The following is a 26,106-nucleotide window of genomic DNA, read 5'->3' on the forward strand; positions in this document are numbered from 1 at the left end:
TTCACTCAGTCGTTTACTAAGACCTCAAAACTTCACTCACTCGTTTACTAATAGAACTCAAAACTTCACTCACTCGTTTACTAATAGACCTCAAAACTTCACTCACTCACTCATTTACTAATAGACCTCATAACTTCACTCACTCGTTTACTAATAGACCTCATAATTTCACTCAATCATTTACTAATAGACCTCGTAACTTCACTCACTCATTTACTAATAGACTTCATAACTTCACTCACTCATTTACTAATAGACCTCATACTTCACTCACTCGTTTACGAATAGACGTCATAACTTCACTCAATCTTTTACGAATAGATCTCATACTTCACTCACTCGTTTACTAATAGACCTCATAACTTCACTCAATCGTTTACTAATAGACCTCATAACTTCACTCACTCATTTACTAATAGACCTCATAACTTCACTCACTCGCTTACTAATAGACCTCATACTTCACACACTCGTTTACGAATAGACCTCATAACTTCACTCAATCATTTACTAATAGACCTCATAAGTTCACTCAATTGTTTACTAATAGACCTCAAAACTTCACTCAATCGTTTACTAATAGACCTCAAAACTTCACTCACTCGTTTACGAATAGACCTCAAAACTTCACTCACTCACTCAATTACTAATAGACCTCATAACTTCACTCAATCGTTTACTAATAGACCTTAAAACTTCACTCACTCGTTTACTAATAGACCTCATAACTTCACTCACTCGTTTACTAATCGACCTCATAACTTCACTCACTCGTTTACTAATAGACCTCATAACTTCACTCAATCGTTTACTAATAGACCTCGTAACTTCACTCACTCATTTACTAATAGACCTCATAACTTCACTCACTCATTTACTAATAGACCTCATAACTTCACTCACTCATTTACTAATAGACCTCATAACTTCACTCACTCGTTTACTCAGACCTCATAACTTAACTCACTCGTTTACTAATAGACCTCATAACTTCACTCAATCGTTTACTGATAGATCTCATAACTTCACTCACTCATTTACTAATAGACCTCATAACTTCACTCACTCATTTACTAATAGACCTCATAACTTCACTCACTCATTTACTAATAGACCTCATAACTTCACTCAATCATTTACTAATAGATCTCATAACTTCACTCACTCATTTACTCAGACCTCATAACTTCACTCACTCGTTTACGAATAGACCTCATAACTACACTCAATCGTTTACTAATAGACCTTAAAACTTCACTCACTCGTTTACTAATAGACCTCATAACTTCACTCACTCGTTTACTAATCGACCTCATAACTTCACTCACTCGTTTACTAAAAGACCTCATAATTTCACTCAATCGTTTACTAATAGACCTCGTAACTTCACTCACTCATTTACTAATAGACCTCATAACTTCACTCACTCATTTACTAATAGACCTCATAACTTCACTCACTCGTTTACTCAGACCTCATAACTTCACTCACTCGTTTACTAATAGACCTCATAACTTCACTCAATCTTTTACTAATAGACCTCATACTTCACTCACTCGTTTACTCAGACCTCATACCTTCACTCACTCGTTTACTAATAGACCTCATAACTTCACTCAATCTTTTACTAATAGACCTCATACTTCACTCACTCGTTTACTCAGACCTCATAACTTCACTCACTCGTTTACTAATAGACCTCATAACTTCACTCAATCGTTTACTAATAGACCTCATAACTTCACTCACTCGTTTACTAATAGACCTCATACTTCACTCACTCGTTTACTAATAGACCTCATACTTCACTCACTCGTTTACTAATAGACCTCATACTTCAATCACTCGTTTACTAATAGACCTCATAACTTCACTCAATCGTTTACTAATAGACCTCATAAGTTCACTCAATCATTTACTCATAGACCTCATAACTTCACTCACTCGCTTACTAATAGACCTCATAACTTCACTCACTCGTTTACTAATAGACCTCATAACTTCACTCAATCGTTTACTAATAGACCTCGTAACTTCACTCACTCATTTACTAATAGACCTCATAACTTCACTCACTCATTTACTAATAGACCTCATAACTTCACTCACTCATTTACTAATAGACCTCATAACTTCACTCACTCGTTTACTCAGACCTCATAACTTAACTCACTCGTTTACTAATAGACCTCATAACTTCACTCAATCGTTTACTGATAGATCTCATAACTTCACTCACTCATTTACTAATAGACCTCATAACTTCACTCACTCATTTACTAATAGACCTCATAACTTCACTCACTCATTTACTAATAGACCTCATAACTTCACTCAATCATTTACTAATAGATCTCATAACTTCACTCACTCATTTACTCAGACCTCATAACTTCACTCACTCGTTTACGAATAGACCTCATAACTACACTCAATCGTTTACTAATAGACCTCATACATCACTCACTCGTTTACTAATAGGCCTCATACTTCACTCACTCGTTTACTAATAGACCTCATACGTCACTCACTCATTTACTAATAGACCTCATACTTCACTCACTCGTTTACTAATAGACCTCAAAACGTCACTCACTCACTCATTTACTAATAGACCTCATAACTTCACTCACTCGTTTACTAATAGACCTCATACTTCACTCACTCGTTTACTAATAGACCTCATAACTTCACTCAATCGTTTACTAATAGACCTCATAACTTCACTCACTCGTTTACTAATAGACCTCATAACTTCACTCAATCGTTTACTAATAGACCTCATAACTTCACTCACTCGTTTACTAATAGACCTCATAAATTCACTCACTCATTTACTAATAGACCTCATAACTTCACTCACTCATTTACTAATAGACCTCATAACTTCACTCACTCGTTTACTAATAGACCTCATAACTTCACTCAATCGTTTACTAATAGACCTCCTAACCTCACTCACTCGCTTACTCAGACGTCATAACTTCTCTCACTCGTTTACTAATAGACCTCATAACTTCACTCAATCGTTTACTAATAAACCTCATACTTCACTCACTCGTTTACTAATAGACCTCATAACTTCACTCAATCGTTTACTAATAGACCTCAAAACTTCACTCACTCGTTTACTAATAGACCTCATAAATTCACTCACTCGTTTACTAATAGACCTCATAACTTCACTCAATCGTTTACTAATAGACCTCATAACTTCACTCACTCGTTTACTAATAGACCTCATAACTTCACTCACTCGTTTACTAATAGACCTCATAATTTCACTCAATTGTTTACTAATAGACATCGTAACTTCACTCACTCATTTACGAATAGACCTCATAACTTCACTCACCCATTTACTAATAGACCTCATAACTTCACTCACTCGTTTACTCAGACCTCATAACTTCACTCACTCGGTTACTAATAGACCTCATAACTTCACTCAATCATTTACTAATAGACCTCATACTTCACTCACTCGTTTACTCAGACCTCATAACTTTACTCACTCGTTTACTAATAGACCTCATAACTTCACTCAATCTTTTACTAATAGACCTCATACTTCACTCACTCGTTTACTAATAGACCTCATAACTTCACTCAATCGTTTACTAATAGACCTCATAACTTCACTCACTCGTTTACTAATAGACCTCATACTTCACTCACTCGTTTACTAATAGACCTCATGCTTCACTCACTCGTTTACTAATAGACCTCATACTTCACTCACTCATTTACTAATAGACCTCATGAGTTCACTCAATCGTTTACTCATAGACCTCATAACTTCACTCACTCGTTTACTAATAGACCTCATAATTTCACTCACTCGTTTACTAATAGACCTCATAACTTCACTCACTCGTTTACTAATAGACCTTGTAACTTCACTCACTCGTTTACTAATAGACCTCATAACTTCACTCACTCATTTACTAATAGACCTCATAACTTCACTCACTCATTTACTAATAGAACACATAACTTCACTCACTCGTTTACTAATAGACCTCATAATTTCACTCAATTGTTTACTAATAGACCTCGTAACTTAACTCACTCATTTACGAATAGACCTCATAACTTCACTCACTCGTTTACTAATAGACCTCATACTTCACTCACTCGTTTACTAATAGACCTCATAACTTCACTCACTCGTTTACTAATAGACCTCATAACTTCACTCAATCGTTTACTAATCGATCTCATAACTTCACTCACTCATTTACTAATAGACCTCATAACTTCACTCACTCACTCATTTACTAATAGACCTCATAACTTCACTCACGCATTTATTAATAGACCTCATAACTTCACTCAATCGTTTACTAATAGATCTCATAACTTCACTCACTCGTTTACTCAGACCTCATAACTTCACTCACTCGTTTACTAATAGACCTCATAACTTCACTCAATCGTTTACTAATAGACCTCATACTTCACTCACTCATTTACTAATAGACCTCATAACTTCACTCACTCGTTTACTCAGACATCATACTTCACTCACTCGTTTACAAATAGACCTCAAAACTTCACTCACTCACTCATTTACTAATAGACCTCATAACTTCACTCAATCGTTTACTAATAGACCTCATAAGTTCACTCAATCGTTTACTAATAGACCTCATAACTTCACTCAATCGTTTACTAATAGACCTCATAAGTTCACTCACTCATTTACTAATAGACCTCATAACTTCACTCACTCATTTACTAATAGACCTCATAACTTCACTCAATCGTTTACTAATAGACCTCCTAACCTCACTCACTCGCTTACTCAGACGTCATAACTTCTCTCACTCGTTTACTAATAGACCTCATAACTTCACTCAATCGTTTACTAATAAACCTCATACTTCACTCACTCGTTTACTAATAGACCTCATAACTTCACTCAATCGTTTACTAATAGACCTCAAAACTTCACTCACTCGTTTACTAATAGACCTCATAAATTCACTCACTCGTTTACTAATAGACCTCATAACTTCACTCAATCGTTTACTAATAGACCTCATAACTTCACTCACTCGTTTACTAATAGACCTCATAACTTCACTCACTCGTTTACTAATAGACCTCATAATTTCACTCAATTGTTTACTAATAGACATCGTAACTTCACTCACTCATTTACGAATAGACCTCATAACTTCACTCACCCATTTACTAATAGACCTCATAACTTCACTCACTCGTTTACTCAGACCTCATAACTTCACTCACTCGGTTACTAATAGACCTCATAACTTCACTCAATCATTTACTAATAGACCTCATACTTCACTCACTCGTTTACTCAGACCTCATAACTTTACTCACTCGTTTACTAATAGACCTCATAACTTCACTCAATCTTTTACTAATAGACCTCATACTTCACTCACTCGTTTACTAATAGACCTCATAACTTCACTCAATCGTTTACTAATAGACCTCATAACTTCACTCACTCGTTTACTAATAGACCTCATACTTCACTCACTCGTTTACTAATAGACCTCATGCTTCACTCACTCGTTTACTAATAGACCTCATACTTCACTCACTCATTTACTAATAGACCTCATGAGTTCACTCAATCGTTTACTCATAGACCTCATAACTTCACTCACTCGTTTACTAATAGACCTCATAATTTCACTCACTCGTTTACTAATAGACCTCATAACTTCACTCACTCGTTTACTAATAGACCTTGTAACTTCACTCACTCGTTTACTAATAGACCTCATAACTTCACTCACTCATTTACTAATAGACCTCATAACTTCACTCACTCATTTACTAATAGAACACATAACTTCACTCACTCGTTTACTAATAGACCTCATAATTTCACTCAATTGTTTACTAATAGACCTCGTAACTTAACTCACTCATTTACGAATAGACCTCATAACTTCACTCACTCGTTTACTAATAGACCTCATACTTCACTCACTCGTTTACTAATAGACCTCATAACTTCACTCACTCGTTTACTAATAGACCTCATAACTTCACTCAATCGTTTACTAATCGATCTCATAACTTCACTCACTCATTTACTAATAGACCTCATAACTTCACTCACTCACTCATTTACTAATAGACCTCATAACTTCACTCACGCATTTACTAATAGACCTCATAACTTCACTCAATCGTTTACTAATAGATCTCATAACTTCACTCACTCGTTTACTAATAGACCTCATACTTCACTCACTCGTTTACTAATAGACCTCATAACTTCACTCACTCGTTTACTAATAGACCTCATAACTTCACTCAATCGTTTACTAATCGATCTCATAACTTCACTCACTCATTTACTAATAGACCTCATAACTTCACTCACTCACTCATTTACTAATAGACCTCAAAACTTCACTCACGCATTTACTAATAGACCTCATAACTTCACTCAATCGTTTACTAATAGATCTCATAACTTCACTCACTCGTTTACTCAGACCTCATAACTTCACTCACTCGTTTACTAATAGACCTCATAACTTCACTCAATCGTTTACTAATAGACCTCATAACTTCACTCACTCGTTTACTCAGACATCATACTTCACTCACTCGTTTACAAATAGACCTCAAAACTTCACTCACTCACTCATTTACTAATAGACCTCATAACTTCACTCACTCGTTTACTAATAGACCTCATAATTTCACTCACTCATTTACTAATAGACCTCATAACTTCACTCACTCAATTACTAATAGACCTCATAACTTCACTCACGCGTTTACTAATAGACCGCGTAACTTCACTCACTCATTTAATAATAGACCTCATAACTTCACTCACTCATTTACTAATAGACCTCATACTTCACTCACTCGTTTACTAATAGACGTCATAACTTCACTCAATCTTTTACGAATAGATCTCATACTTCACTCACTCGTTTACGAATAGACCTCATAACTTCACTCAATCGTTTACTAATAGACCTCATAAATTCACTCACTCGTTTACTAATAGACCTCATAACTTCACTCACTCGCTTACGAATAGACCTCATACTTCACACACTCGTTTACGAATAGACCTCATAACTTCACTCAATCGTTTACTAATAGACCTCATAAGTTCACTCAATCGTTTACTAATAGACCTCAAAACTTCACTCAATCGTTTACTAATAGACCTCAAAACTTCACTCACTCGTTTACGAATAGACCTCAAAACTTCACTCACTCACTCAATTACTAATAGACCTCATAACTTCACTCAATCGATTAGTAATAGGCCTCAAAACTTCACTCACTCGTTTACTAATAGACCTCATAACTTCACTCACTCGTTTACTGATCGACCTCATAACTTCACTCACTCGTTTACTAATAGACCTCATAATTTCACTCAATCGTTTACTAATAGACCTCGTAACTTCACTCACTCATTTACTAATAGACCTCATAACTTCACTCACTCATTTACTAATAGACCTCATAACTTCACTCAATCGTTTACTAATAGACCTCATACTTCACTCACTCGTTTACTAATAGGCCTCATACTTCACTCACTCGTTTACTAATAGACCTCATACGTCACTCACTCATTTACTAATAGACCTCATACTTCACTCACTCGTTTACTAATAGACCTCAAAACTTCACTCACTCACTCATGTACTAATAGACCTCATAACTTCACTCACTCGTTTCCTAATAGACCTCATAACTTCACTCACTCATTTACTAATAGATCTCATACTTCACTCACTCGTTTACTAATAGACCTCATAACTTCACTCAATCGTTTACTAATAGACCTCATAACTTCACTCACTCGTTTACTAATAGACCTCATAACTTCACTCAATCGTTTACTAATAGACCTCATAACTTCACTCACTCGTTTACTAATAGACCTCATAACTTCACTCACTCATTTAGTAATAGACCTCATAACTTCACTCACTCATTTACTAATAGACCTCATAACTTCACTCACTCGTTTACTAATAGACCTCATAACTTCACTCAATCGTTTACGAATAGACCTCCTAACCTCACTCACTCGCTTACTCAGACGTCATAACTTCTCTCACTCGTTTACTAACAGTCCTCATAACTTCACTCAATCGTTTACTAATAAACCTCATACTTCACTCACTCGTTTACTAATAGACCTCATAACTTCACTCAATCATTTACTAATAGACCTCAAAACTTCACTCACTCGTTTACTAATAGACCTCATAACTTCACTCACTCGTTTACTAATAGACCTCATAACTTCACTCAATCGTTTACTAATAGACCTCATAACTTCACTCACTCGTTTACTAATAGACCTCATAAATTCACTCACTCGTTTACTAATAGACCTCATAATTTCACTCAATTGTTTACTAATAGACCTCGTAACTTCACTCACTCATTTATTAATAGACCTCATAACTTCACTCACCCATTTACTAATAGACCTCATAACTTCACTCACTCGTATACTCAGACCTCATAACTTCACTCACTCGGTTACTAATAGACCTCTTAACTTCACTCAATCATTTACTAATAGACCTCATACTTCACTCACTCGTTTACTCAGACCTCATAACTTTACTCACTCGTTTACTAATAGACCTCATAACTTCACTCAATCTTTTACTAATAGACCTCATACTTCACTCACTCATTTACTAATAGACCTCATAACTTCACTCAATCGTTTACTAATAGAGCTCATAACTTCACTCACTCGTTTACTAATCGACCTCATACTTCACTCACTCGTTTACTAATAGACCTCATGCTTCACTCACTCGTTTACTAATAGACCTCATACTTCACTCACTCATTTACTAATAGACCTCATGAGTTCACTCAATCGTTTACTCATAGACCTCATAACTTCACTCACTCGTTTACTAATAGACCTCATAATTTCACTCACTCGTTTACTAATAGACCTCATAACTTCACTCACTCGTTTACTAATAGACCTCGTAACTTCACTCACTCGTTTACTAATAGACCTCATAACTTCACTCACTCATTTTCTAATAGACCTCATAACTTCACTCACTCATTTACTAATAGACCACATAGCTTCACTCACTCGTTTACTAATAGACCTCATAATTTCACTCAATTGTTTACTAATAGACCTCGTAACTTAACTCACTCATTTACTAATAGACCTCATAACTTCACTCACTCGTTTACTAATAGACCTCATACTTCACTCACTCGTTTACTAATAGACCTCATAACTTCACTCACTCATTTAGTAATAGACCTCATAACTTCACTCACTCATTTACTAATAGACCTCATAACTTCACTCACTCGTTTACTAATAGACCTCATAACTTCACTCAATCGTTTACTAATAGATCTCATAACTTCACTCACTCATTTACTAATAGACCTCATAACTTCACTCACTCATTCACTAATAGACCTCATAACTTCACTCACGCATTTACTAATAGACCTCATAACTTCACTCAATCGTTTACTAATAGATCTCATAACTTCACTCACTCGTTTACTCAGACCTCATAACTTCACTCACTCGTTTACTAATAGACCTCATAACTTCACTCAATCGTTTCCTAATAGACCTCATACTTCACTCACTCATTTACTAATAGACCTCATAACTTCACTCACTCGTTTACTCAGACATCATACTTCACTCACTCGTTTACTAATAGACCTCAAAACTTCACTCACTCACTCATTTACTAATAGACCTCAAAACTTCACTCACTCACTCATTTACTAATAGACCTCATAACTTCACTCACTCGTTTACTAATAGACCTCATAACTTCACTCACTCATTTACTAATAGACCTCATAACTTCACTCACTCAATTACTAATAGACCTCATAACTTCACTCACTCGTTTACTAATAGACCTCATAACTTCACTCAATCGTTTACTAATAGACCTCATACTTCACTCACTCGTTTACTAATAGACCTCATAACTTCACTCAATCGTTTATTAATAGACCTCATACTTCACTCACTCGTTTACTAATAGACCTCATAACTTCACTCAATCATTTACTAATAGATCTCATAACTTCACTCACTCGTTTACTAATAGACCTCAAAACTTCACTCACTCACTCATTTACTAATAGACCTCATAACTTCACTCACTCGTTTACTAATAGACCTCATAACTTCACTCACTCATTTACTAATAGACCTCATAACTTCACTCACTCAATTACTAATAGACCTCATAACTTCACTCACTCGTTTACTAATAGACCTCATAACTTCACTCAATCGTTTACTAATAGACCTCATACTTCACTCACTCGTTTACTAATAGACCTCATAACTTCACTCAATCGTTTATTAATAGACCTCATACTTCACTCACTCGTTTACTAATAGACCTCATAACTTCACTCAATCGTTTACTAATAGATCTCTCATAACTTCACTCACTCATTTACTAATAGACCTCATAACTTCACTCACTCATTCACTAATAGACCTCATAACTTCACTCACGCATTTACTAATAGACCTCATAACTTCACTCAATCGTTTACTAATAGATCTCATAACTTCACTCACTCGTTTACTCAGACCTCATAACTTCACTCACTCGTTTACTAATAGACCTCATAACTTCACTCAATCGTTTCCTAATAGACCTCATACTTCACTCACTCATTTACAAATAGACCTCATAACTTCACTCACTCATTTACTCAGACATCATACTTCACTCACTCGTTTACTAATAGACCTCAAAACTTCACTCAATCGTTTACTAATAGACCTCATAACTTCACTCACTCGTTTACTAATAGACCTCATAACTTCACTCACTCGTTTACTAATAGACCTCATAATTTCACTCAATTGTTTACTAATAGACCTCGTAACTTCACTCACTCATTTATTAATAGACCTCATAACTTCACTCACCCATTTACTAATAGACCTCATAACTTCACTCACTCGTATACTCAGACCTCATAACTTCACTCACTCAGTTACTAATAGACCTCATAACTTCACTCAATCATTTACTAATAGACCTCATACTTCACTCACTCGTTTACTCAGACCTCATATCTTTACTCACTCGTTTACTAACAGACCTCATAACTTCACTCAATCTTTTACTAATAGACCTCATACTTCACTCACTCGTTTACTAATAGACCTCATAACTTCACTCAATCGTTTACTAATAGACCTCGTAACTTAACTCACTCATTTACTGATAGACCTCATAACTTCACTCACTCGTTTACTAATAGACCTCATACTTCACTCACTCGTTTACTAATAGACCTCATAACTTCACTCACTCATTTAGTAATGGACCTCATAACTTCACTCACTCATTTACTAATAGACCTCATAACTTCACTCACTCGTTTACTAATAGACCTCATAACTTCACTCAATCGTTTACTAATAGATCTCATAACTTCACTCACTCATTTACTAATAGACCTCATAACTTCACTCACTCATTCACTAATAGACCTCATAACTTCAATCACGCATTTACTAATAGACCTCATAACTTCACTCAATCGTTTACTAATAGATCTCATAACTTCACTCACTCGTTTACTCAGACCTCATAACTTCACTCACTCGTTTACTAATAGACCTCATAACTTCACTCAATCGTTTCCTAATAGACCTCATACTTCACTCACTCATTTACTAATAGACCTCATAACTTCACTCACTCGTTTACTCAGACATCATACTTCACTCACTCGTTTACTAATAGACCTCAAAACTTCACTCACTCACTCATTTACTAATAGACCTCATAACTTCACTCACTCGTTTACTAATAGACCTCATAACTTCACTCACTCATTTACGAATAGACCTCATAACTTCACTCACTCAATTACTAATAGACCTCATAACTTCACTCACTCGTTTACTAATAGACCTCATAACTTCACTCAATCGTTTACTAATAGACCTCATACTTCACTCACTCGTTTACTAATAGACCTCATAACTTCACTCAATCGTTTATTAATAGACCTCATACTTCACTCACTCGTTTACTAATAGACCTCATAACTTCACTCAATCGTTTACTAATAGGCCTCATAACTTCACTCACTCGTTTACTCAGACCTCATACTTCACTCACTCGTTTACTAATAGACCTCATACTTCACTCACTCATTTACTAATAGACCTCATACTTCATTCACTCGTTTACTAATAGACCTCAAAACTTCACTCACTCACTCATTTGCTAATAGACCTCATAACTCCACTCACTCATTTACTAATAAACCTCATAACTTCACTCACGCGTTTACTAATAGACCTCATAATTTCACTCAATCGTTTACTAATAGACCTCAAAACTTCACTCACTCGTTTACTAATAGACCTCATAACTTCACTCACTCGTTTACTAATAGACCTCATAACTTCACTCAATCTTTTACTAATAGACCTCATACTTCACTCACTCGTTTACTCAGACCTCATAACTTCACTCACTCATTTACTAATAGACCTCATAACTTCACTCACTCGTTTACTCAGACCTCATAACTTCACTCACTCGTTTACCAATAGACCTTATAACTTCACTCAATCGTATACTAATAGATCTCATAACTTCACTCACTCGTTTACTAATAGACCTCATACTTCACTCACTCGTTTACTAATAGACCTCATACTTCACTCACTCGTTTACTAATAGACCTCATACTTCACTCACTCGTTTACGAATAGACCTCATAACTTCACTCAATCGTTTACTAATAGACCTCATAAGTTCACTCGATCATTTACTCATAGACCTCATAACATCACTCACTCGTTTACTAAGAGACCTCATAACTTCACTCACTCATTTACAAATAGACCTCATAACTTCACTCAATCGTTTACTAATAGATCTCATACTTCACTCACTCATTTACTAATAGACCTCATAACTTCACTCATTCGTTTACTCAGACCTCATACTTCACTCACTCGTTTACTAATAGACCTCATACTTCACTCACTCGTTTATTAATAGACCTCATACGTCACACACTCATTTACTAATAGACCTCATACTTCACTCACTCGTTTACTAATAGAACTCATAACTTCACTCAATCGTTTACTAATAGACCTCATAACTTCACTCACTCGTTTACTAATAGATCTCATAACTTCACTCAATCGTTTACTAATAGACCTCATAACTTCACTCACTCATTTACTAATAGACCTCATAACTTCACTCACTCATTTACTAATAGACCTCATAACTTCACTCACTCATTTACTAATAGACCTCATAACTTCACTCACTCATTTACTAATAGACCTCATAACTTCACTCACTCGTTTACTAATAGACCTCATAACTTCACTCACTCATTTACTAATAGACCTCATACTTCACTCACTCGTTTACCAATAGACCTCATAACTTCACTCACTCGTTTACTAATAGACCTCATACTTCACTCACTCGTTTACTAATAGACCTCATACTTCAATCACTCGTTTACTAATAGACCTCATAACTTCACTCAATCGTTTACGAATAGACCTCATAACTTCACTCACTCGTTTACGAATAGACCTCATAACTTCACTCAATCGTTCACTAATAGACCTCATAAGTTCACTCGATCATTTACTCATAGACCTCATAACATCACTCACTCGTTTACTAAGAGACCTCATAACTTCACTCACTCATTTACAAATAGACCTCATAACTTCACTCAATCGTTTACTAATAGATCTCATACTTCACTCACTCATTTACTAATAGACCTCATAACTTCACTCATTCGTTTACTCAGACCTCATACTTCACTCACTCGTTTACTAATAGACCTCATACTTCACTCACTCGTTTATTAATAGACCTCATACGTCACACACTCATTTACTAATAGACCTCATACTTCACTCACTCGTTTACTAATAGAACTCATAACTTCACTCAATCGTTTACTAATAGACCTCATAACTTCACTCACTCGTTTACTAATAGATCTCATAACTTCACTCAATCGTTTACTAATAGACCTCATAACTTCACTCACTCATTTACTAATAGACCTCATAACTTCACTCACTCATTTACTAATAGACCTCATAACTTCACTCACTCATTTACTAATAGACCTCATAACTTCACTCACTCGTTTACTAATAGACCTCATAACTTCACTCAATCGTTTACTAATAGACCTCATAACTTCACTCACTCGCTTACTCAGACCTCATAACTTCACTCACTCATTTACTAATAGACCTCATAACTTCACTCAGTCGTTTACTAATAGACCTCATACTTCATTCACTCGTTTACTAATAGACCTCATAACTTCACTCAATCGTTTACTAATAGACCTCATACTTCACTCACTCGTTTACTAATAGACCTCATAACTTCACTCAATCGTTTACTAATAGACCTCATAACTTCACTCACTCGTTTACTCAGACCTCATACTTCACTCACTCGTTTACTCATAGACCTCATACTTCACTCACTCGTTTACTAAAAGACCTCATACTTCACTCACTCGTTTACTAATAGACCTCAAAATTTCACTCAGTCGTTTACTAATAGACCTCATACTTCATTCACTCGTTTACTAATAGACCTCATAACTTCACTCAATCGTTTACTAATAGACCTCATACTTCACTCACTCGTTTACTAATAGACCTCATAACTTCACTCAATCGTTTACTAATAGACCTCATAACTTCACTCACTCGTTTACTCAGACCTCATACTTCACTCACTCGTTTACCAATAGACCTCATAACTTCACTCACTCGTTTACTAATAGACCTCATACTTCACTCACTCGTTTACTAATAGACCTCATACTTCAATCACTCGTTTACTAATAGACCTCATAACTTCACTCAATCGTTTACGAATAGACCTCATAACTTCACTCACTCGTTTACGAATAGACCTCATAACTTCACTCAATCGTTCACTAATAGACCTCATAAGTTCACTCGATCATTTACTCATAGACCTCATAACATCACTCACTCGTTTACTAAGAGACCTCATAACTTCACTCACTCATTTACAAATAGACCTCATAACTTCACTCAATCGTTTACTAATAGATCTCATACTTCACTCACTCATTTACTAATAGACCTCATAACTTCACTCATTCGTTTACTCAGACCTCATACTTCACTCACTCGTTTACTAATAGACCTCATACTTCACTCACTCGTTTATTAATAGACCTCATACGTCACACACTCATTTACTAATAGACCTCATACTTCACTCACTCGTTTACTAATAGAACTCATAACTTCACTCAATCGTTTACTAATAGACCTCATAACTTCACTCACTCGTTTACTAATAGATCTCATAACTTCACTCAATCGTTTACTAATAGACCTCATAACTTCACTCACTCATTTACTAATAGACCTCATAACTTCACTCACTCATTTACTAATAGACCTCATAACTTCACTCACTCATTTACTAATAGACCTCATAACTTCACTCACTCGTTTACTAATAGACCTCATAACTTCACTCAATCGTTTACTAATAGACCTCATAACTTCACTCACTCGCTTACTCAGACCTCATAACTTCACTCACTCATTTACTAATAGACCTCATAACTTCACTCAGTCGTTTACTAATAGACCTCATACTTCATTCACTCGTTTACTAATAGACCTCATAACTTCACTCAATCGTTTACTAATAGACCTCATACTTCACTCACTCGTTTACTAATAGACCTCATAACTTCACTCAATCGTTTACTAATAGACCTCATAACTTCACTCACTCGTTTACTCAGACCTCATACTTCACTCACTCGTTTACTCATAGACCTCATACTTCACTCACTCGTTCACTAAAAGACCTCATACTTCACTCACTCGTTTACTAATAGACCTCAAAATTTCACTCAGTCGTTTACTAATAGACCTCATACTTCATTCACTCGTTTACTAATAGACCTCATAACTTCACTCAATCGTTTACTAATAGACCTCATACTTCACTCACTCGTTTACTAATAGACCTCATAACTTCACTCAATCGTTTACTAATAGACCTCATAACTTCACTCACTCGTTTACTCAGACCTCATACTTCACTCACTCGTTTACCAATAGACCTCATAACTTCACTCACTCGTTTACTAATAGACCTCATACTTCACTCACTCGTTTACTAATAGACCTCATACTTCAATCACTCGTTTACTAATAGACCTCATAACTTCACTCAATCGTTTACTAATAGACCTCATAAGTTCACTCAATCATTTACTCATAGACCTCATAACTTCACTCACTCGCTTACTAATAGACCTCATAAATTCACTCACTCGTTTACTAATAGACCTCATAAATTCACTCAATCGTTTACTAATAGACCTCGTAACTTCACTCACTCATTTACTAATAGAACTCATAACTTCACTCACTCATTTACTAATAGACCTCATAACTTCACTCACTCATTTACTAATAGACCTCATAACTTCACTCACTCGTTTACTAATAGACCTCATAACTTCACTCAATCGTTTACTAATAGATCTCATAACTTCACTCATTCATTTACTAAAAGACCTCATAACTTCACTCACTCATTTACTAATAGACCTCATAACTTCACTCACTCATTTATTAATAGACCTCATAACTTCACTCAATCATTTACTAATAGATCTCATAACTTCACTCACTCGTTTACTCAGACCTCATAACTTCACTCACTCGTTTACTACTAGACCTCATAACTTCACTCAATCGTTTACTGATAGATCTCATAAATTCACTCACTCATTTACTGATAGACCTCATAACTTCACTCACTCATTTACTAATAGACCTCATAACTTCACTCACTCATTTACGAATAGACCTCATAACTTCACTCAATCGTTTACTAATAGACCTCATAAGTTCACTCGATCATTTACTCATAGACCTCATAACATCACTCACTCGTTTACTAAGAGACCTCATAACTTCACTCACTCATTTACAAATAGACCTCATAACTTCACTCAATCGTTTACTAATAGATCTCATACTTCACTCACTCATTTACTAATAGACCTCATAACTTCACTCATTCGTTTACTCAGACCTCATACTTCACTCACTCGTTTACTAATAGACCTCATACTTCACTCACTCGTTTATTAATAGACCTCATACGTCACACACTCATTTACTAATAGACCTCATACTTCACTCACTCGTTTACTAATAGAACTCATAACTTCACTCAATCGTTTACTAATAGACCTCATAACTTCACTCACTCGTTTACTAATAGATCTCATAACTTCACTCAATCGTTTACTAATAGACCTCATAACTTCACTCACTCATTTACTAATAGACCTCATAACTTCACTCACTCATTTACTAATAGACCTCATAACTTCACTCACTCATTTACTAATAGACCTCATAACTTCACTCACTCGTTTACTAATAGACCTCATAACTTCACTCAATCGTTTACTAATAGACCTCATAACTTCACTCACTCGCTTACTCAGACCTCATAACTTCACTCACTCATTTACTAATAGACCTCATAACTTCACTCAGTCGTTTACTAATAGACCTCATACTTCATTCACTCGTTTACTAAAAGACCTCATAACTTCACTCAATCGTTTACTAATAGACCTCATACTTCACTCACTCGTTTACTAATAGACCTCATAACTTCACTCAATCGTTTACTAATAGACCTCATAACTTCACTCACTCGTTTACTCAGACCTCATACTTCACTCACTCGTTTACTCATAGACCTCATACTTCACTCACTCGTTTACTAAAAGACCTCATACTTCACTCACTCGTTTACTAATAGACCTCAAAATTTCACTCAGTCGTTTACTAATAGACCTCATACTTCATTCACTCGTTTACTAATAGACCTCATAACTTCACTCAATCGTTTACTAATAGACCTCATACTTCACTCACTCGTTTACTAATAGACCTCATAACTTCACTCAATCGTTTACTAATAGACCTCATAACTTCACTCACTCGTTTACTCAGACCTCATACTTCACTCACTCGTTTACCAATAGACCTCATAACTTCACTCACTCGTTTACTAATAGACCTCATACTTCACTCACTCGTTTACTAATAGACCTCATACTTCAATCACTCGTTTACTAATAGACCTCATAACTTCACTCAATCGTTTACGAATAGACCTCATAACTTCACTCACTCGTTTACGAATAGACCTCATAACTTCACTCAATCGTTCACTAATAGACCTCATAAGTTCACTCGATCATTTACTCATAGACCTCATAACATCACTCACTCGTTTACTAAGAGACCTCATAACTTCACTCACTCATTTACAAATAGACCTCATAACTTCACTCAATCGTTTACTAATAGATCTCATACTTCACTCACTCATTTACTAATAGACCTCATAACTTCACTCATTCGTTTACTCAGACCTCATACTTCACTCACTCGTTTACTAATAGACCTCATACTTCACTCACTCGTTTATTAATAGACCTCATACGTCACACACTCATTTACTAATAGACCTCATACTTCACTCACTCGTTTACTAATAGAACTCATAACTTCACTCAATCGTTTACTAATAGACCTCATAACTTCACTCACTCGTTTACTAATAGATCTCATAACTTCACTCAATCGTTTACTAATAGACCTCATAACTTCACTCACTCATTTACTAATAGACCTCATAACTTCACTCACTCATTTACTAATAGACCTCATAACTTCACTCACTCATTTACTAATAGACCTCATAACTTCACTCACTCGTTTACTAATAGACCTCATAACTTCACTCAATCGTTTACTAATAGACCTCATAACTTCACTCAATCGCTTACTCAGACCTCATAACTTCACTCACTCATTTACTAATAGACCTCATAACTTCACTCAGTCGTTTACTAATAGACCTCATACTTCATTCACTCGTTTACTAATAGACCTCATAACTTCACTCAATCGTTTACTAATAGACCTCATACTTCACTCACTCGTTTACTAATAGACCTCATAACTTCACTCAATCGTTTACTAATAGACCTCATAACTTCACTCACTCGTTTACTCAGACCTCATACTTCACTCACTCGTTTACTCATAGACCTCATACTTCACTCACTCGTTTACTAAAAGACCTCATACTTCACTCACTCGTTTACTAATAGACCTCAAAATTTCACTCAGTCGTTTACTAATAGACCTCATACTTCATTCACTCGTTTACTAATAGACCTCATAACTTCACTCAATCGTTTACTAATAGACCTCATACTTCACTCACTCGTTTACTAATAGACCTCATAACTTCACTCAATCGTTTACTAATAGACCTCATAACTTCACTCACTCGTTTACTCAGACCTCATACTTCACTCACTCGTTTACCAATAGACCTCATAACTTCACTCACTCGTTTACTAATAGACCTCATACTTCACTCACTCGTTTACTAATAGACCTCATACTTCAATCACTCGTTTACTAATAGACCTCATAACTTCACTCAATCGTTTACTAATAGACCTCATAAGTTCACTCAATCATTTACTCATAGACCTCATAACTTCACTCACTCGCTTACTAATAGACCTCATAAATTCACTCACTCGTTTACTAATAGACCTCATAAATTCACTCAATCGTTTACTAATAGACCTCGTAACTTCACTCACTCATTTACTAATAGAACTCATAACTTCACTCACTCATTTACTAATAGACCTCATAACTTCACTCACTCATTTACTAATAGACCTCATAACTTCACTCACTCGTTTACTAATAGACCTCATAACTTCACTCAATCGTTTACTAATAGATCTCATAACTTCACTCATTCATTTACTAAAAGACCTCATAACTTCACTCACTCATTTACTAATAGACCTCATAACTTCACTCACTCATTTATTAATAGACCTCATAACTTCACTCAATCATTTACTAATAGATCTCATAACTTCACTCACTCGTTTACTCAGACCTCATAACTTCACTCACTCGTTTACTAATAGACCTCATAACTTCACTCAATCGTTTACTAATAGATCTCATAACTTCACTCATTCATTTACTAAAAGACCTCATAACTTCACTCACTCATTTACTAATAGACCTCATAACTTCACTCAATCGTTTACTAATAGACCTCATAACTTCACTCACTCGCTTACTCAGACCTCATAACTTCACTCACTCATTTACTAATAGACCTCATAACTTCACTCAGTCGTTTACTAATAGACCTCATACTTCATTCACTCGTTTACTAAAAGACCTCATAACTTCACTCAATCGTTTACTAATAGACCTCATACTTCACTCACTCGTTTACTAATAGACCTCATAACTTCACTCAATCGTTTACTAATAGACCTCATAACTTCACTCACTCGTTTACTCAGACCTCATACTTCACTCACTCGTTTACTCATAGACCTCATACTTCACTCACTCGTTTACTAAAAGACCTCATACTTCACTCACTCGTTTACTAATAGACCTCAAAATTTCACTCAGTCGTTTACTAATAGACCTCATAGTTCATTCACTCGTTTACTAATAGACCTCATAACTTCACTCAATCGTTTACTAATAGACCTCATACTTCACTCACTCGTTTACTAATAGACCTCATAACTTCACTCAATCGTTTACTAATAGACCTCATAACTTCACTCACTCGTTTACTCAGACCTCATACTTCACTCACTCGTTTACCAATAGACCTCATAACTTCACTCACTCGTTTACTAATAGACCTCATACTTCACTCACTCGTTTACTAATAGACCTCATACTTCAATCACTCGTTTACTAATAGACCTCATAACTTCACTCAATCGTTTACGAATAGACCTCATAACTTCACTCACTCGTTTACGAATAGACCTCATAACTTCACTCAATCGTTCACTAATAGACCTCATAAGTTCACTCGATCATTTACTCATAGACCTCATAACATCACTCACTCGTTTACTAAGAGACCTCATAACTTCACTCACTCATTTACAAATAGACCTCATAACTTCACTCAATCGTTTACTAATAGATCTCATACTTCACTCACTCATTTACTAATAGACCTCATAACTTCACTCATTCGTTTACTCAGACCTCATACTTCACTCACTCGTTTACTAATAGACCTCATACTTCACTCACTCGTTTATTAATAGACCTCATACGTCACACACTCATTTACTAATAGACCTCATACTTCACTCACTCGTTTACTAATAGAACTCATAACTTCACTCAATCGTTTACTAATAGACCTCATAACTTCACTCACTCGTTTACTAATAGATCTCATAACTTCACTCAATCGTTTACTAATAGACCTCATAACTTCACTCACTCATTTACTAATAGACCTCATAACTTCACTCACTCATTTACTAATAGACCTCATAACTTCACTCACTCATTTACTAATAGACCTCATAACTTCACTCACTCGTTTACTAATAGACCTCATAACTTCACTCAATCGTTTACTAATAGACCTCATAACTTCACTCACTCGCTTACTCAGACCTCATAACTTCACTCACTCATTTACTAATAGACCTCATAACTTCACTCAGTCGTTTACTAATAGACCTCATACTTCATTCACTCGTTTACTAATAGACCTCATAACTTCACTCAATCGTTTACTAATAGACCTCATACTTCACTCACTCGTTTACTAATAGACCTCATAACTTCACTCAATCGTTTACTAATAGACCTCATAACTTCACTCACTCGTTTACTCAGACCTCATACTTCACTCACTCGTTTACTCATAGACCTCATACTTCACTCACTCGTTTACTAAAAGACCTCATACTTCACTCACTCGTTTACTAATAGACCTCAAAATTTCACTCAGTCGTTTACTAATAGACCTCATACTTCATTCACTCGTTTACTAATAGACCTCATAACTTCACTCAATCGTTTACTAATAGACCTCATACTTCACTCACTCGTTTACTAATAGACCTCATAACTTCACTCAATCGTTTACAAATAGACCTCATAACTTCACTCACTCGTTTACTCAGACCTCATACTTCACTCACTCGTTTACCAATAGACCTCATAACTTCACTCACTCGTTTACTAATAGACCTCATACTTCACTCACTCGTTTACTAATAGACCTCATACTTCAATCACTCGTTTACTAATAGACCTCATAACTTCACTCAATCGTTTACTAATAGACCTCATAAGTTCACTCAATCATTTACTCATAGACCTCATAACTTCACTCACTCGCTTACTAATAGACCTCATAAATTCACTCACTCGTTTACTAATAGACCTCATAAATTCACTCAATCGTTTACTAATAGACCTCGTAACTTCACTCACTCATTTACTAATAGAACTCATAACTTCACTCACTCATTTACTAATAGACCTCATAACTTCACTCACTCATTTACTAATAGACCTCATAACTTCACTCACTCGTTTACTAATAGACCTCATAACTTCACTCAATCGTTTACTAATAGATCTCATAACTTCACTCATTCATTTACTAAAAGACCTCATAACTTCACTCACTCATTTACTAATAGACCTCATAACTTCACTCACTCATTTATTAATAGACCTCATAACTTCACTCAATCATTTACTAATAGATCTCATAACTTCACTCACTCGTTTACTCAGACCTCATAACTTCACTCACTCGTTTACTACTAGACCTCATAACTTCACTCAATCGTTTACTGATAGATCTCATAAATTCACTCACTCATTTACTGATAGACCTCATAACTTCACTCACTCATTTACTAATAGACCTCATAACTTCACTCACTCATTTACTAATAGACCTCATAACTTCACTCAATCATTTACTAATAGATCTCATAACTTCACTCACTCGTTTACTCAGACCTCATAACTTCACTCACTCGTTTACTAATAGACCTCATAACTTCACTCAATCGTTTACTAATAGACCTCATACTTCATTCACTCGTTTACTAATAGACCTCATACTTCACTCACTCGTTTACTAATAGACCTCATACGTCACTCACTCATTTACTAATAGACCTCATACTTCACTCACTCGTTTACTAATAGACCTCAAAACTTCACTCACTCACTCATTTACTAATAGACCTCATAACTTCACTCACTCGTTTATTAATAGACCTCATAACTTCACTCACTCGTTTACTAATAGACCTCATACTTCACTCACTCGTTTACTAATAGACCTCATAACTTCACTCACTCATTTACTAATAGACCTCATAACTTCACTCACTCGTTTACTAATAGACCTCATAACTTCACTCAATCGTTTACTAATAGACCTCATAACTTCACTCACTCGCTTACTCAGACCTCATAACTTCACTCACTCATTTACTAATAGACCTCATAACTTCACTCAGTCGTTTACTAATAGACCTCATACTTCATTCACTCGTTTACTAATAGACCTCATAACTTCACTCAATCGTTTACTAATAGACCTCATACTTCACTCACTCGTTTACTAATAGACCTCATAACTTCACTCAATCGTTTACTAATAGACCTCATAACTTCACTCACTCGTTTACTCAGACCTCATACTTCACTCACTCGTTTACTCATAGACCTCATACTTCACTCACTCGTTTACTAAAAGACCTCATACTTCACTCACTCGTTTACTAATAGACCTCAAAATTTCACTCAGTCGTTTACTAATAGACCTCATACTTCATTCACTCGTTTACTAATAGACCTCATAACTTCACTCAATCGTTTACTAATAGACCTCATACTTCACTCACTCGTTTACTAATAGACCTCATAACTTCACTCAATCGTTTACTAATAGACCTCATAACTTCACTCACTCGTTTACTCAGACCTCATACTTCACTCACTCGTTTACCAATAGACCTCATAACTTCACTCACTCGTTTACTAATAGACCTCATACTTCACTCACTCGTTTACTAATAGACCTCATACTTCAATCACTCGTTTACTAATAGACCTCATAACTTCACTCAATCGTTTACGAATAGACCTCATAACTTCACTCACTCGTTTACGAATAGACCTCATAACTTCACTCAATCGTTTACTAATAGACCTCATAAGTTCACTCGATCATTTACTCATAGACCTCATAACATCACTCACTCGTTTACTAAGAGACCTCATAACTTCACTCACTCATTTACAAATAGACCTCATAACTTCACTCAATCGTTTACTAATAGATCTCATACTTCACTCACTCATTTACTAATAGACCTCATAACTTCACTCATTCGTTTACTCAGACCTCATACTTCACTCACTCGTTTACTAATAGACCTCATACTTCACTCACTCGTTTATTAATAGACCTCATACGTCACACACTCATTTACTAATAGACCTCATACTTCACTCACTCGTTTACTAATAGAACTCATAACTTCACTCAATCGTTTACTAATAGACCTCATAACTTCACTCACTCGTTTACTAATAGATCTCATAACTTCACTCAATCGTTTACTAATAGACCTCATAACTTCACTCACTCATTTACTAATAGACCTCATAACTTCACTCACTCATTTACTAATAGACCTCATAACTTCACTCACTCATTTACTAATAGACCTCATAACTTCACTCACTCGTTTACTAATAGACCTCATAACTTCACTCAATCGTTTACTAATAGACCTCATAACTTCACTCACTCGCTTACTCAGACCTCATAACTTCACTCACTCATTTACTAATAGACCTCATAACTTCACTCAGTCGTTTACTAATAGACCTCATACTTCATTCACTCGTTTACTAATAGACCTCATAACTTCACTCAATCGTTTACTAATAGACCTCATACTTCACTCACTCGTTTACTAATAGACCTCATAACTTCACTCAATCGTTTACTAATAGACCTCATAACTTCACTCACTCGTTTACTCAGACCTCATACTTCACTCACTCGTTTACTCATAGACCTCATACTTCACTCACTCGTTTACTAAAAGACCTCATACTTCACTCACTCGTTTACTAATAGACCTCAAAATTTCACTCAGTCGTTTACTAATAGACCTCATACTTCATTCACTCGTTTACTAATAGACCTCATAACTTCACTCAATCGTTTACTAATAGACCTCATACTTCACTCACTCGTTTACTAATAGACCTCATAACTTCACTCAATCGTTTACTAATAGACCTCATAACTTCACTCACTCGTTTACTCAGACCTCATACTTCACTCACTCGTTTACCAATAGACCTCATAACTTCACTCACTCGTTTACTAATAGACCTCATACTTCACTCACTCGTTTACTAATAGACCTCATACTTCAATCACTCGTTTACTAATAGACCTCATAACTTCACTCAATCGTTTACTAATAGACCTCATAAGTTCACTCAATCATTTACTCATAGACCTCATAACTTCACTCACTCGCTTACTAGTAGACCTCATAAATTCACTCACTCGTTTACTAATAGACCTCATAAATTCACTCAATCGTTTACTAATAGACCTCGTAACTTCACTCACTCATTTACTAATAGAACTCATAACTTCACTCACTCATTTACTAATAGACCTCATAACTTCACTCACTCATTTACGAATAGACCTCATAACTTCACTCACTCGTTTACTAATAGACCTCATAACTTCACTCAATCGTTTACTAATAGATCTCATAACTTCACTCATTCATTTACTAAAAGACCTCATAACTTCACTCACTCATTTACTAATAGACCTCATAACTTCACTCACTCATTTATTAATAGACCTCATAACTTCACTCAATCATTTACTAATAGATCTCATAACTTCACTCACTCGTTTACTCAGACCTCATAACTTCACTCACTCGTTTACTACTAGACCTCATAACTTCACTCAATCGTTTACTGATAGATCTCATAAATTCACTCACTCATTTACTGATAGACCTCATAACTTCACTCACTCATTTACTAATAGACCTCATAAC

The sequence above is a fragment of the Somniosus microcephalus genome, chromosome 7 (assembly GCF_052327205.1).
Source record: "Somniosus microcephalus isolate GS21.2 chromosome 7, FLI_Smic_1.0, whole genome shotgun sequence".
NCBI lineage: Eukaryota > Metazoa > Chordata > Chondrichthyes > Squaliformes > Somniosidae > Somniosus > Somniosus microcephalus.